Genomic DNA, 6,000 nt, shown 5'->3' on the forward strand with positions numbered 1-6,000 from the left:
GATTATTATGAGATGTTTCCCTGAGCTCTGTGCCTCATGCATGCATTGCTTATCTCATACGACGTAAAACTCCTATCTACTCATATAGAAACTAGGTCCCTATGATGTCACGTGGAGTGGCATCACATGGGCTCCAATCTGGCCTTTTTCAAATCAGGTAAAAATGGACCATTGCCATACTGGGATTTCTAAAACGAAAGAATTTGTATATTATGTATTCACTAATGGTGGGTAATGAATCGCACCAATGCCTTTCATTTTCTATGATGAAGGAAACTACCCGATTGGTTACCTATACATATTACTGTTAAGATTTCAATGAAATGCATAATTTTGTATATTTGCGAACAATGCCGTATTTTTATTAACTGAAAAAGTATCTAAGTACTTTTTTATAGTCAAGGGTTTGTTGTTTTACTTTGTTGTGAGTCTTTTAACAAATGGATGAGAATAAAAACTCGAAGTAGATATTGGATCCTGATTTTTCCAGGCTAACTGCCGAAGCTTGTATAGTTGCACGAAGACTTCGTCCTCGGGTTACCGAAATAATATTTTTTTATCAATAACAGTATTTTTTAATGGTACCACCAGGTTATGGTAAGCAATGTAAAGCAAAAGTGATAATAGCTGGAGGTATGAAGAGAAGAATGAAATTATCATTTTGAAACAATAAGAGTGATAATGCACACCAACGAAGCTTCAGCAGAAAAAAGGAGATTTTGAAGGAGGAGAAGTTAAGTTATGGGTAAAGTTATGCCATTTTCCCTTGGGATTGAATGGTCACTTGAGTGCGACCACTGCTTCAAAACTCAATTCTGTTCACATCTGTCCTAGTCAGGTCTTGGTACTGTGAATGCAAAGGATGCATGTTCCTTCAAGTGCCAACCATGCAAAGTTTTCACAGACCCAGCCCCATGAGTTAAGTGGGATTTACTCAGATTAACTCCTGTTATGCCGCCAGGCGGTGTGTCCCCCCCCCCCGGGAGATGTGTCCCCCTGAAGGAGTGACCGTGAACCAACTGAGGAGGCTCGAGGGGACGCGTCGAGAAGCCTTAAGGACAGTTGAGTCGAGTGAGCCGAGGGACATGGAGAGTGTTTAGGCTGGAGAGTCCTATTTGTAAAAGTACGAAGAATGAAGTGTCATAGTAAAAGAGAGCGAGGATCAGTAACCCAAGGTCACTTTAACACTCCCATGCCCCCCTCTTTTCTCCCCAGATAAACATTATTCAAATCCAAACGCAGAATTTAAAAGTCAGAGCAAACACTAGTTTGATATATTTATGACATTATCATCAGCAAATAAATGCATTTTACTGCTTTTTCAGGAGCAAAATTCAAACATGTAGGTAATGAACAAAAGGGACAGTTTACATTACCATGTGAGACAAAAATTGAATGCTTCTACTGAATGACTTCAGGAAAGTTCCAGAGAGGAATGAATTTTTGAGACAGAAAAACTTAACATGGTAAAAGTGCACTTACCTCGTCATCAACTTCCAGGGGGTCTACAGCATCACTTGAAATGCCAACTGCATTCGGTGAGTTAAATGCATGATAATTCTCCTCATTGAGGAGCTCTTCATTCCCCTCTTTCTCATTAAACTAAAAGGGAATGTTGAGTGTCACTCAATAAAAGCCATTTAATAATTACGACATCTCTAATCCATAATAATAGAACCATGTCCTATTCCAGAGGCCACTCGAGCTGGTCGAAACTGTGTATGCCTGAGATTCTTATGACCAACCTGAACCCTTTCACTGCCAGCCAATTTCAGGTGGGATGTACAAAGAGTGCCATGGTTATTTTCTGAAATTAGCATCATTTCAGATTTAAAAAAATTACAGTTACTCAATGTTATTTAATGCATATAGATTTTTTTTCCCAATTCTTAAGATACATTTACTTCTTATAAACATAGATAGATTATGGGGGTTTACATAAATTACAGCCATTGAAAAAGCCACACTCAGGAAAAAAAGTGAAATAATGGGGAACATGCATGAAATTTGTTCATCATGATAATTAGTTTCATTGAATAGAAAATTTTCTCAAAGAGTCCAAAGATATGAGCCAAAACTCTCCTAGTACTCTGCTTACGTCAATAATTGCTAATTAAAAATGCTCGAATATCGCTTGAAGTCACGTGGCCTGAAACGCCTCCTCACGTCATCGCAAGGTACACCTTTCACTTTGCTAAAGAGAGTCTTAGGCTGCTATTATGGATGGAATAGCATCATGCTATTCTTCATTATTGCAACCGATGTTGCTATAATATAGCGTATTGCAACGCCTATGCTATTTGGTATTACGAACGGTTGCAATTCGTGTTTTTACTACACCGGAAGACGTAATTCTCAGAATAGCATAGGCCCGTTGCTATTTACTATTATGAACGGCGAATTGCAACCGGTAGGCTTGCTATAATATTACGCGGTCTTCGATGCCGAGCAATTCGGTCAATTCGGTATTGCAACCAGAAAACGTGCGCATTGCGATGTCGAATTGTTTTTCTGAGGTTAAAGTAACCTAATCAAGCATTGAAAAATGGAATAATAGCCAAAAATAAAATGATATCAGCTTTATTTTAATTAAATAATAGTAGCATAAGTGATGAATATTTAACTAGTTAAGTGATTTGGTTAGGAATTGACATTCGAGCTTAATATATGAAGCACAAGCTTGCTTCATCGACAGTACGAAAACAATAACAATTAATGCAAAGAATTACTACCATTAGCCCAAATTTTCCGTGTTTTATTCATATTTACAACTCATAATTTTATTTCATCACTTGACTTGCTACTAAAAATATCCTCAATGTAGGCTATCGATAGGTCAGGTCGATTCTTGAAAAATTTCAAGCTTGTGTTAACACACTAACTCGCCAAATATATTAATAGTTATAGCTTTCAATGAAAACCATATATTACCATAATAATACCATATACTTTGATCAGCCGTTCATTTCCTCAATTGGACAGTATATACAAATACATGCAACGAGTCGAAATTGTTTTCCCCACTATTCGCTGCCTTCTACAATTAAAACTAAAAATTTACTAAATTATAAACACGGGCAGTCGACTTGAATTACTTGCTTGAAAACAAAGGATTTCTCCGAACACCAATAAAGTTTCCGAACAAATATGATTCACCACAAACGTTTAATGGAATATCCATGCACTACATCATTAATGCAATATATATCATGTGGAATTGAATACAAATTGTTTCCTCTATAGACAAGTAAGTTATTCACACAATTAAGTTTCAGTTTATCGGCACAGTTCAGGGTCTATCAAAAATTTCAGTGAGCACATAATAAAATCAGCTGATACGAAAACAATGATAACTGACACAACAGCACTTTCCACACGATTCACTATTGCTAGATTCACTTTTTCACAGCTGTTCCATCCATCCTCAAATTCACCATCACCTCCCTCTGCTTTTTCTAAATATGCAGCTGAAATATCGATACTATTCCATCATAATACATGAAAGCACAGCTGTGACGTTGCCACCTACTTCATTTCCTAAACAGAGAATGAACACTGAAATTAGGGAGTCATATAATATATATATAACATTAGAAACGAAAGCTTCTAGTTCATACAGTAAAACGATATCGTCACGAGCAATACAATAAAAGTTGATACATATTAATTCTGATATGCAACAAACAGACTTCGAAGCCTAACACATTTACGAAGAAAATCAAACATATTTAGCTTTCAATGATTATTTCGCATAGCATATATCTCACGGTAAAGGACCGATCGGATATAGGTAAATGATTCAATATTTATGCCCGATAAATCATCATTATAACAGTAAAATTATGACCTAACCCACCTGTCTGAAGCCATTGTGATATTATCAAAACAACAACAATCAGCTGATTTCCTAAACGAGATTTTCAAAGCATATTATATAAATCCACGGTTTAATATAATATTTAAATGCAAATGAAGCAATTATTTGTGATTGCAAGTCAATATTCCATAAAATACAGAAAAATATATAAAATATCTTCTCCCTCATTGGTTGCGCAAACTGTTCAGAAAGTTTTTCATACGGGAAGAGGCGGAGCTTCCAAATAGCTCGCGCAAGAAATAGCATGCTGCTATTCCGAACAAAATTATTACTACGCTTCATTCATAATACGGGGTCGTTGCTATAATGACCCGCAGAATAGCGTATGCTATTTTTTGCAACGCTTATCCATAATAGCAGCCTTAGAGTGGTAGAGCCTTGAATGCAAGATATCGAAGTAAAAATCTTCGTCGAGCTGTGTAGTAGTTCCTAAAAGGACAAATTGACTCAAGAGGGATTTAAGAAAGCAAAATACCTCAGTTTACTTTCGCTCGATTTCTTTATGGTGGCTAATTTTTTTTTTCATTCCAAATCTCCCCAAACAATCCCCTTTATTTATTTCAACAACGCCTTGGCAACCCAAAATATTCACAGTCTGCATTTTTTCGTTACAACGGCAATTATTTTTGCCAAATTTGCATTTGAGCCCTTGTAGATCGATTTTCTATCCACTTCCTCAGTGTGTCATCAGTGGATACCGTGCCGTGACGTCACGCTCCCATGACGTCTTGTTTTCAAGAAGCCGATGAAGATCAATTTTTAAAGACTCATAAGCTCAGCTCAGACTCAGCTGAGAAGCATTATTCATAGGCGAAATTTTCGGCAAGCACATTTGAGGTAGAGGCCTTCTTATTCCAGTACATTAAAAAAATTGTGCATGCTCCCCATTAGGGCCGATAAATTGGCCCCTGGCATTTTTCGCTCAACCAGCGAGGGCAGATATATCGGCCCGATGGCAGTGAAAGGGTTAATACACTTACTGACTCAGCAACAGCAAGCAAACATCGTCGCCTGGCAACCCAGGGGTTGTATATTTTGTTCTTCCAGCTTCACCAACTTAGATGTTTCAACATTCTCAATGTATGCAAAAGACGCTATTGGTCTTGACACCAATTCTCTTTTTGCTCTTTCATTTCTTTCCACTATTTCTGGAAAATTGTCATGCATTTCCTAAAAATGGAAACATTGAGACAATCCACATGCATCCTGAAAATCTACGGAGACAAAGTGCAGAGTTTAACCCTCATATGGATTTACGAATTTAGTTACGTCACAGGATTTACGGTGCCGCAGAGATGGTGTTTCATTTTTAGTTAATTTCTTTCAAAGTTAGCCTTTATTTACAAATTTTCTACTGATAATGATAAAAACAGTACTCTCGTTATGACGAAGTCACGGGACCGATAATATGGAGATTCGTAATAACGAAGTTCATATGAACAGGTCTTTCAGGAATCGTCGAAAACTCCGTGGATGATAAATGCGATTGAATTACGCGGAAATATATATAAACAGGAAAATTCGTTTCAGTTTCGGCATGCGGCATGACGTAATCGAGGGTTGATATCCTCCCGAATACAGTAAGTACCATTTACGAACTCAATGCGTTCCACGACCTTGGTCCTAAGTTGATAAACCCACGGTCCGGCCGCCGAGAGTTGTCTGATGACTGGCAGAATAGTCTAGGTTGGGGCAGCGTTGCCAGGTGGGAAAGTGAAACGCCTATAATGGCTTCCGTGAAGAAAGGAGACGAAAAGGACGACGAGCGTGAATGACCCAGCGGAAGAATCACTTGTTTTGGGGATTCGAAGAAAAGGCATGTTTTAGTGGATCAGGCTTATTTCGCTGCTCTGTTTTCATTTGACAACGTTATAAGACTAGGCGATAACGTGGGGTGCGTTTGGGGGACAGCGATTGGCTGCAAACCGTGCTGGCAAAGGGTTATACGCACCTCCTCTTGTGCCGTCACCGGACCGGTCGTACTGTATGGAAGGCATTGAGGAGTACGGTTATCCTGCACAATGCAACACTTCACAAAAATCATGCGCTAACTCACGATTGTGACGAAGTGAACTAAATGGGCGTGCAACGCAGCCGGAGCCGAAAAAATCATTCTCCGCGGC

The sequence above is a fragment of the Ischnura elegans genome, chromosome 13, assembly GCF_921293095.1.
Source record: "Ischnura elegans chromosome 13, ioIscEleg1.1, whole genome shotgun sequence".
NCBI lineage: Eukaryota > Metazoa > Arthropoda > Insecta > Odonata > Coenagrionidae > Ischnura > Ischnura elegans.